We start from the raw sequence: 9,254 nt of genomic DNA on the forward strand, positions 1-9,254 counted from the left end.
AGTGCAACTCATATTTTCTCTTATATTTATGAGCCTAACGTTCATTTAGTCATAATTGAGTGTGTTAAAGTTGTTCACACCATCGAAGAGCATATGAAGATTGATGGACTTCGTCCCGTTCTTGATAGCATGAAACGTAAGTGGCATACTTATTTTAGTGAATTTCCAATCATTTATGGAATTGCTGCTATTCTTGACCCCGGTGTCAAAGCTGAAGGTTTGGAAAATCTTTTAGAATTTTATTATACAAGTTTAAGTATCGATTATGATGTTAGTGAATATATTAACAAATGCAAATCTGTTTTGGGAGACCTTTATGATCATTATGCATCTATTTATGGTTTTGATTTGGCAACACCAACTACTACTAGCACTTCCGATTCTAGATTTGGTTTTCTTGATAAAGTTATGAAAAAAAAACACAAAGCATCTACATCATTCTCATCATCATCTTCTTCAACACTTGCTATTAATGATTATTTGTCATATCAACATGAGACCAACAACAACTTTCAAATTATAAAATGGTGGCAAGAACATAAAAAAAGTTTTCCTATATTGGCGAGAATTGCAAAAGATATACTTGCAGTTCCCGCTTCATCTGTTGCTTCCGAGTCTGCTTTTAGTGCAGGTAGAAGAGTGTTAGATGAAAAAAGATCTCGCTTAACTCCGGAAAGCATTCAAATTTGTGTTTGTAAGAAAGATTGGGATCAAGCTGAAAGAAGAACTCAAGGTTTAAAGGAAGACGAAGACGATGAAGATGATCCTGTGATGATATTGGAGTCGTCAACGGATGATGCAGCTTCCGGGGATGATGATGCAACAAACATGGGTGGCTAGAAAAGTCTAAATCAGGTACGCTAAGAACTACGTGGGCTTTGATTCTTTCGGGATACGTAGGCAACTTATTTTTCGAAAATTACAATTTAATTGCAAAATTAAATTTTAGTTTTCTAAAGATAGGTCCAAGCCCCCCCCCCCCAAATTTCAAAAGAAGTACAATATAAGAACTACGCTGGCTTTGATTCCTTATTTTATAATATAAGGATACGTAGGCATCTTAATTAAGAGCAAGCCATCAAATTGTTAATTTTGTAAAAATTAAAACACCACACAACCCACCCGACCCTAACCCACGAACCCACCCGACCCTAACCCACAAACCCACCCGACCCTAACCCACCTAACCCACAAACCCACCCGACCCTAACCCACTAACCCACCCGACCCTAACCCACCTAACCCACAAACCCACCCGACCCTAACCCACTAACCCACCCTTCGACCCACCCTAACTCACTAACCCACCTTGACCCGTCTAACCCACGAACCTAGCTCGACCCACCCATGACCCGTCTAACCCACAAACCCAGCTCGACCCACCCACGATCCGTCTAACCCACAAACCCAGCTCGACCCACCCACGACTCGTCTAACCCACGAACCTAACCCTGGTGTGTCCAACTTCTCCGACCCAACCCACGACCCGGCCCACCCTACCCTACGTGTGTCGTGCCGTGTGTCATGAAACCCCAACCCGCGACCCACCTAACCCTAACCCAGCTCGCACGACTCGCACGGTGGACACCTCTAATTGCGTGTCTATAATAAGTGCGTAGAACTTAAATGAACAAAGGTAGTTTATTACTCTATAATGTGTAAAAAAAAAAAAAAAAACTTCATAAAAGTATTTATGAAGCCTTAAAAGTATTACTCCTCTTTCCCTCAAAAAAAAAAAAAAAAAAAAAAAAAAGTATTACTCCTCTACACCACAAAAAAATAATCTCTTTTCATATCTTTTTATTTGTGATTTTGTCCCATTTGACTTTTGCACACTTTTTGATGCACATACTTGGGTTTCATTATCTTCAACAAGGTAATTCATACTACAAAAGTTGACAAAACCAAACAAATACTCCGTACGTTATTTCTGATAATGTATCATGAATTCTCAAGGTAAAAATTCTTCTAGTACAAACAAAAAGGAATCGAGGTAATAATTAATACACAGCTATGAAAACAACAAACTTTGTCATCCATATTCTGTATGTTCAAAAAAACAGATTTTTAGAACAAAGTGGAGTTCCCTTATGAGGATGGAAGAATGAGGGAGATGACATGAGTGTATACAGGTTCTGTTCATCAAAAGCAATGGCACAAACTTAAGATATTCCATTTCATGTATCGTGGTAAAAAGAATGATGAGAGTATACAAGCACAAGTCACTAAACCTAACTTTGGCCATAGTATAACTACTTACTGACACTGCAGCTTTCGGCCTTATGAGTGCACCTGAACATCACTCAGATGGGATTTCTCTTACTATGATAACGATTTATGTATTCACAATTGGCCAATTGCTTGTTAAGAAATATTATAACAAACTTCTCTATTACACCAGCATCATTGAGCAATCTATTGTCTAGTCGATGGAATCAGACATCTCTTGTTCTTGTTCCACAGTTTGCATCAGCATCTCAAGTCGCTTGTCAAAAAGCAAGGCACTCTCATCTCTTTCATCCAGCTCGGCAGCTTCAATCTCAAGCCACTTCTCTCGCAAATCATCAAGAATATTACCCTGGTCACTGTGTCCTCCTGCTCCTGGGGCACTAGGAGCAGTGGTTCGGAGGGAGGAGTCTCCTGATGGTGGAGGAAGAGTCAAAAGCATGGCTCGGAATTCTCGTGTATCAGCAAATGTCTCAAAGTTACATGCCATTGCATCCAGACAGTATTCCCTAATCTTCAGGACACCATACCTGTATAGGCAGGCAGCCAGCCAAGTTAGCAAGATAGATACTGAGCTGCTAGTTTAATACTACGTGAAAAAGATTTGTCCAGAATTTCTTTTCTTGGTTCCTTTTTATTAGGCAGAGCTCAGTGAAGAAGCTACAGACTAATCACCCTTAAAATTGCAACAGAAACCAGAAAAAAGAGTAATACAAAGTGAAAAGTGAAATCTTAGCTCTAAAACCCACCAAACTCAGACAAAGGTAAAACCCAAACCCAGATCCAGGCCTAGGCATGTCCTTCCCAAATAAAGGGAAGATGAGAAGACATTGCAGTGACCAAAAGTTATATGACGCAAGGACATCCTAGCTGTGATTTGTTACAGAAAGGAACATGGAGATTCAAGTTCATGAAAGGATGTTACAAGGAATAACTGAATTTTCATACAATGTCCACAGCCAATTATGAGAATTTCTCTTTATTTAGAAATTTTCAATTCAGTTTTTGTAGGAGTACCCACCAAGACATTTCAAATAAATAACATGGATACATAATGCATACTGATGTCTGTATGACAAGAAAAGATAATATACCAATTCAATATAATTCGAACTCAAATCAAATAGTGTACTTTCGAGTAAGAAATAGTAAGTTTTGTTGGAGGGGGCCTGAGATCAGATCCAATAAATAATGATGATAAGATTATATTAATACAGTAAAGACATCCTTTTTTCCTGGCACGGTCAAAATGAAGATATTTTAACCAAAAGTAATAAATTTGGAACTGCCTGAGATGAGCCTAAGGCCCTAATCTGTTCGAATTCTTTTGAATTATTTCAGACAACTAGACAAGATAAGTTCAAATAAGCTAACTACAAGTAAAATAATTCAGACATAATAAGTCGATTAGAATAGAGCCTAATTAACCCAAAATGACCTTACTATCAAGTACCAAAAGTAGTCTATAGTATTATATGTGTTTTTTTAATATCTGCAAAATCAGAATAACAAGACACTATGATAGGCGGCAGCCTTGGCCATGTGATAAAAGCATAATCCATAGGTTTTTTCTTTGAATTGTCCACGTGTTATTATGGGGAATAAACATAAGAATAATTGACACGCCTTCAAGCCTGTAAAAAAAATCATATTTTTATTTATCAACATATCAAATACATACTTATGTGTGCTTAGTGTATCAATGTAGGAGGTAGGCACACATGACATCAACTGTCTAGTGTGAATGTTCAACCTAGAATCTGAACAGGATGTCATAACTATATCTCTAGTAAACCATGAGTATCCCCTATGCAAATCACATTAATAATACATTTTGCGATACTTTATTCTAATAAATAAATAAAACATGCAGGCAGACAAAGGAACAAGGCATGAAACTTGATCTGATGCATCTGGTGTACTTAGTGAAGATAAGAATATGTGATACTTTAACAATGAAGTACTTACATATCTGCTAATAGCAGCCAATGGCATAGTTCTGAAGGTGAGGCCATTTCTAGGTGTGGGAGTAGTGCATCAGCTACAGCACGCTTTAGGGGAAATAACAGATATCTTGAAGCAGCATCAAATAACTCCTCAGCCTGATAAGATGAAATGTCAAGAATTACAGAAAAGGGAAAAAATCTACACACAAGTTTCAAAATTTAAGCATCTTACGGTCTTACCTGTCGAGGTTCCACATTTTTTTAAACCATCAGTGTACCTTGAACCAAGGAGATGAGTACAAAGTTAGCAAATGCCAAAGAGGATAAGAAATGTGCGTAACAGGACTCGCCAAATCAGACCATGCTTGCGTAGACTAACGCCAAATGCAACCATACTAAAATTAGAGAAGGATCCAGGAAGTCTAATGTAGCAGCATACGAATCCCACCCTAAAATAACGACTACCAGTACATAAATAGTATACCATATAACCATAATCAACCATGTGATATGTAGTATGTACTAAGAAATTAGTAACAGTCTTCAAGAACCTGCAATAAGTTAGATAGCTAATAAGCTATTCACCACAATTAGTACTAAACAAAGTATACGTGCAGCAAAATGCAGAAATGGGAGAAAAAGCACATACATATATTCTATCATTTTCTCAAATGCCTCATGGCTTAGATCATGCTCTTCAAGACAGGGAAGGGCATGACTAAGCAAGTCATCATTGACCTCCAGGAAATCATCCATCCTGGATATTCTTGTTTTGAAATACTCTGATCTGGAAGCCAGGATGACTTGATGACAACGGAAAACCCGTCCATCAACTCGAACGGTTATATCAGCAAGATCATCTTCATGCTCATGGATTTGTAATCTACCAACAGAAGTTACTAAGCTATCAGCAACATTATCAAAATCCTGTTCCATAGAGGAATTGGTCAAGGAGAGTAGAAGAATATGATGTAAAGCAGCAGGAAGACGGTCTTCCTCGGGAAGGGACAAACCCTGCAATATAAAACGTCTCTGAGAACTGTCTACTTCTCGCAAAGCCTTGAAGTCTGTGAATCTTTGGTGATTTAGTTCTTTCTCAATTACTCTCCGTAATGCTTCACAATGACACACACTGCAAATTCTGACTAAGTCTTCCATGTCATCTACTGCAACCTCTAGCCGGTCAGAATAAAAGAAGTGGAGAAGGCTGTAGAGAGCAGGGTGAGATAGTTTTTCCTTTGAGAATCGTACTTCTCTTCGATCCTTCCAAACAGTCTCAAATTTTTTTTTAAAGTATGGTGACCGGGCACTTAAAATTACTCTATGAGCTTCTATGGGCCTACCATGCACATAAAATACAATATCTGGAGGAAAGTGATTGTAATTGAGTCCATCTAGCATCGAAGAGCCTGCAGAGCAAAAGATAAACAGAATGTCAAATACCCTAATTCTAAAAGTTAGATGGCATACAACTTCATGAAGAATTTATGACCAAAAACATCCAGAAGCGTTCAAATAGCAAGGATGCAATGAGTATTGGGGAGAAAATGGTATTTCAATTCATGACCATCAAGGAGAAATTTAATTTGAATATTACTCTCTCCGTTTCGTATTAATCGTAACACTTTCCTTTTACATCCGTTTCATATTAATTGCAACAATTCTATATTTGGAAATGACCCACTATTATTTTATAATTTCTCTCTCCCACTAAACCCACTTTCACAAATATTTACTATTTCTCTTTCCTACCAACCCCACTTACACTACTTTTTATTTTTATTTCTCTCTCCTAATAACAATACTTTATTTATAAAAAAATCCTATTTTGGGCTCCCACCCTATTTTCTTAAACTTTGTGAGCACCCTATTATTTGCGATCAATACAAAACAGAGGGTGTACTCATTCTTTATCTCTGAGAGCTCTGGGAGAGGATGGTGGCTGGAACCAGGTGTATTACCAAAAACTAATGAGCATAGATCTCTTCGAAAATATAACTTATAGTTTTTACAGGAAACATCTATGACAAGTCCATAAGTCATATAGTCGAACCAAGGACCTCAGAAAAACCCTTAAAATATCCACAAACTGAGCAAAAGAATCTTAGGTGCAAAATTTCAAAATATTCTCTCTCTTAGTCATATTAAGCTATAATTTTTTTTAATATGAGAATTTTGATTTTATCTCTACAAGTATAGGTTCTGATGCTCAGGCGTTAAGGACAGTGACTTCCACAGGCTATTACCTTCATCAATACTATAATTTGAAAGAAAAAAATTAACATCATTCCACCCTCCCTTAATCCCTCCACAACCTTACCACACCCTGTACGTCCAATCCTGATTCTCCTGAACTGTAATAACTTTATTGTCCCGATGGAATTAGAAATGCGAAGTACTATAATTAAATTAGGAAACAGGTTTGACTCCCCAAGGTCTGGTTATCCACAGAAAAATGTATGCAAACAGAGCAATTCCTGGCCTTAATTACTCATATTACTACACAAATATCACCTTTCCCATCCTGTGCTCACCTCTCCAACAGAATGATGAAACCATGTAATTACTTGCTTATAAAATACATCAACATATTTGTCAATTCTGTTCATAGGAAGTCAGCCATTTCCACGTATAGATGCACCACAAGAAAATACCTAATACTACCTCCTTTTTAATCACAAAATTGGAACTTGGATATTTACACTATTCACATAAATTCCTTACTTGTTTGATTTTTCTCGATATATACTTTCCAAGTATCGCCTTTTTATAACTTTAACTTAATTAGTAACGGCAGAAAATGTGCATTGGCAAATGTAAAACTCCACCATTGCAATTAAAAAAGAACGGAGGAAGTATCACTTCTATAATACTACGAATAGAAAAGCTATAACTAGTATCTCCAGCAAAACTCCAAGAATGGAATGTCATGAACTGAAGTTTGCAATCAAACTCTAAATTCAGTTGCCACTTTATTCATGCCAAGCTTTCATAGTTCATAGTCAAATAAATCCATTCCTAAAGTTTTCTCACTTATTGGCAACACCTTCATATGTATGCACTAGTGAGACAACCAACCAATTATTTGGCTCCTCAACTAGGTATCATTCCCCTTACAATTATTGATCAGATGGGCAAAACAAATGGATATGATAATCATATACCACGAAACTAGCTTCCCACTGCTAAAGTTCCAACAATTTAGCACCCGATCATTTACAATTGTATACGTAAGCACATAACCATCCGTTTTGGGTCGATTAAAGTAAATGTCCTTCATTTGACACAATAACATACCAATATACCATGCTTTTTCCTCAACTAACCAGCAACTAATGTTTTATCATATAACATCTTATCCAAATCATGTGCTCCTATAGTTTTCAAAAAAGGCAAAACATTGATAAATTTATCAAAAAAAATCTAAAAACATCAAGCAAAAAAACTCATAAAAATCACAATTCAAAAGCAGATTAACAAAAACTGACCAGAAAACTGAAGCTGACTATCAGACAGTTCCAAATTATCCCGGTTTGCGGTACACCCAAGAAAAGTCTCCCTCAAAGCGGCCTGAAGCGGTCCAAGGGGAGGCGGGCGAGCCTCGAACGCCTTAAGAAGCTTCCTAACCTTCATGTTAAGGGCAGCATAATGACAACGATCACCATCAAAAGTATGTTCATCACAAATGGCGCCATTTTCAAGAAGCATACGAGCAGCTTCAAGATGACCAGCTAAACAAGCATAGTAAAGTGCCACTGAATCCCACTGATCTCTGGCATTGACATTAACACCAGATTCAAGGAGATATCGAAGGCGGTCGACGTCTCCGGCTCGAGCCGCCTCGAATACGTCTCCATATGGGACTTTCTTTATGGGGAGGGATGAATTGAAATCTTCTGGACTTAGGTCTATGTTTGAGAGATCATTGCTTTGAGGGGTTGGTTTTGACATTGAAATGGGGTTTTTGGATTGAAATGGGGTTTTGTAAGAGATGAAATTGTGGGGTTTTTGAGGGGTTTAAGGGGAAGAAGATGATGAGGATTTTGCAGAGTGATGAAAATGGTGGGGTTTTTCTGGGTTTGGATGATGGTTGCAGGAAGCTGGCAAAATGCAGGGGTTTATTGAATTTTAGTATTCTAGTTTGTTGTGAATTTGTGATTTTTGATAACAAAAGTGAATCGCTAAACGTCACCCACAAAATTAATCAAACTCGTCGTTATTTTGGTGTGAATGGACCATTACACCCTGACTATATTCTCTCCCATTTCTTCTCGCGCCCTACGCCTTATACCACCACCACGACCATTGCCGTCAGCCAACACCACCAATTTGATCAACCACCACCATCAATAACGGCGACAGCTAGCGAAACCCCGTCTTAGGGCCTGTTCACTTCAGCTTAATTTCAGTTCAACTCCAATTAGTTCAGTTCAGTTAAGTTCAACTCCTATCAGTTAAGTTACGTTTACTTCAACTCCTAATTTCCTTCTCTCATAAAATATTTATTTTAGCTCTATTCAGTTTAGTTCAGCTCTAATCAGTTCAATTCAGTTCAGTAAATGTGAATAGGCCCTTAGTGCATATATATATCTCATATATATGGCCATAGTGTTTTATCGGCAAAAATTGTGTGAAATAATTTTCAATAAGACTCGAACGGTGCTTAACTTAGGAAGACCACACATGCAATCATCTCAAAATTACTAAAATTTTCCTTATACATACATATGCTACAATGTCAAATAAAAACAAAATTAGTGTTTAAAATTTAATCAATTCAAATTGAAATGAATTTCAAATCTTGAGGAAATACAAATGTCTTAAATTTTTATTTTTTTTAAAGGAAATTGAAACTTGGATTTTGTAAAACTCTTTTTTTCCATTACACTTCTAGCATCACATTTAAGGATCGGAATTTATAGTTCATTTGCTTTCTCTCTCTAATGTATTTCATTTCCCTTCCTTTTCACATTGATCCCCCCCTTGAGATTCTCATTCATAAAGTGAAAACATAAAGTATTGGGTGAGTCTGTTTCAACTGTGAATCCACCCACCCAAAAACCGATATAGCTAATAAATTGT

General features: G+C 37.2%; 1 pseudogene; it reads right to left on the reverse strand.

Annotated features, from left to right (window-relative positions):
* Nucleotides 1–2,152: 2,152 nt before the first annotated feature.
* Nucleotides 2,153–8,512, reverse strand: LOC110701927 (annotated as a pseudogene).
* Nucleotides 8,513–9,254: the final 742 nt, after the last annotated feature.

Source organism: Chenopodium quinoa, unplaced genomic scaffold (assembly GCF_001683475.1).
Source record: "Chenopodium quinoa cultivar QQ74 unplaced genomic scaffold, ASM168347v1, whole genome shotgun sequence".
NCBI classification, from domain to species: Eukaryota; Viridiplantae; Streptophyta; class Magnoliopsida; order Caryophyllales; family Amaranthaceae; genus Chenopodium; species Chenopodium quinoa.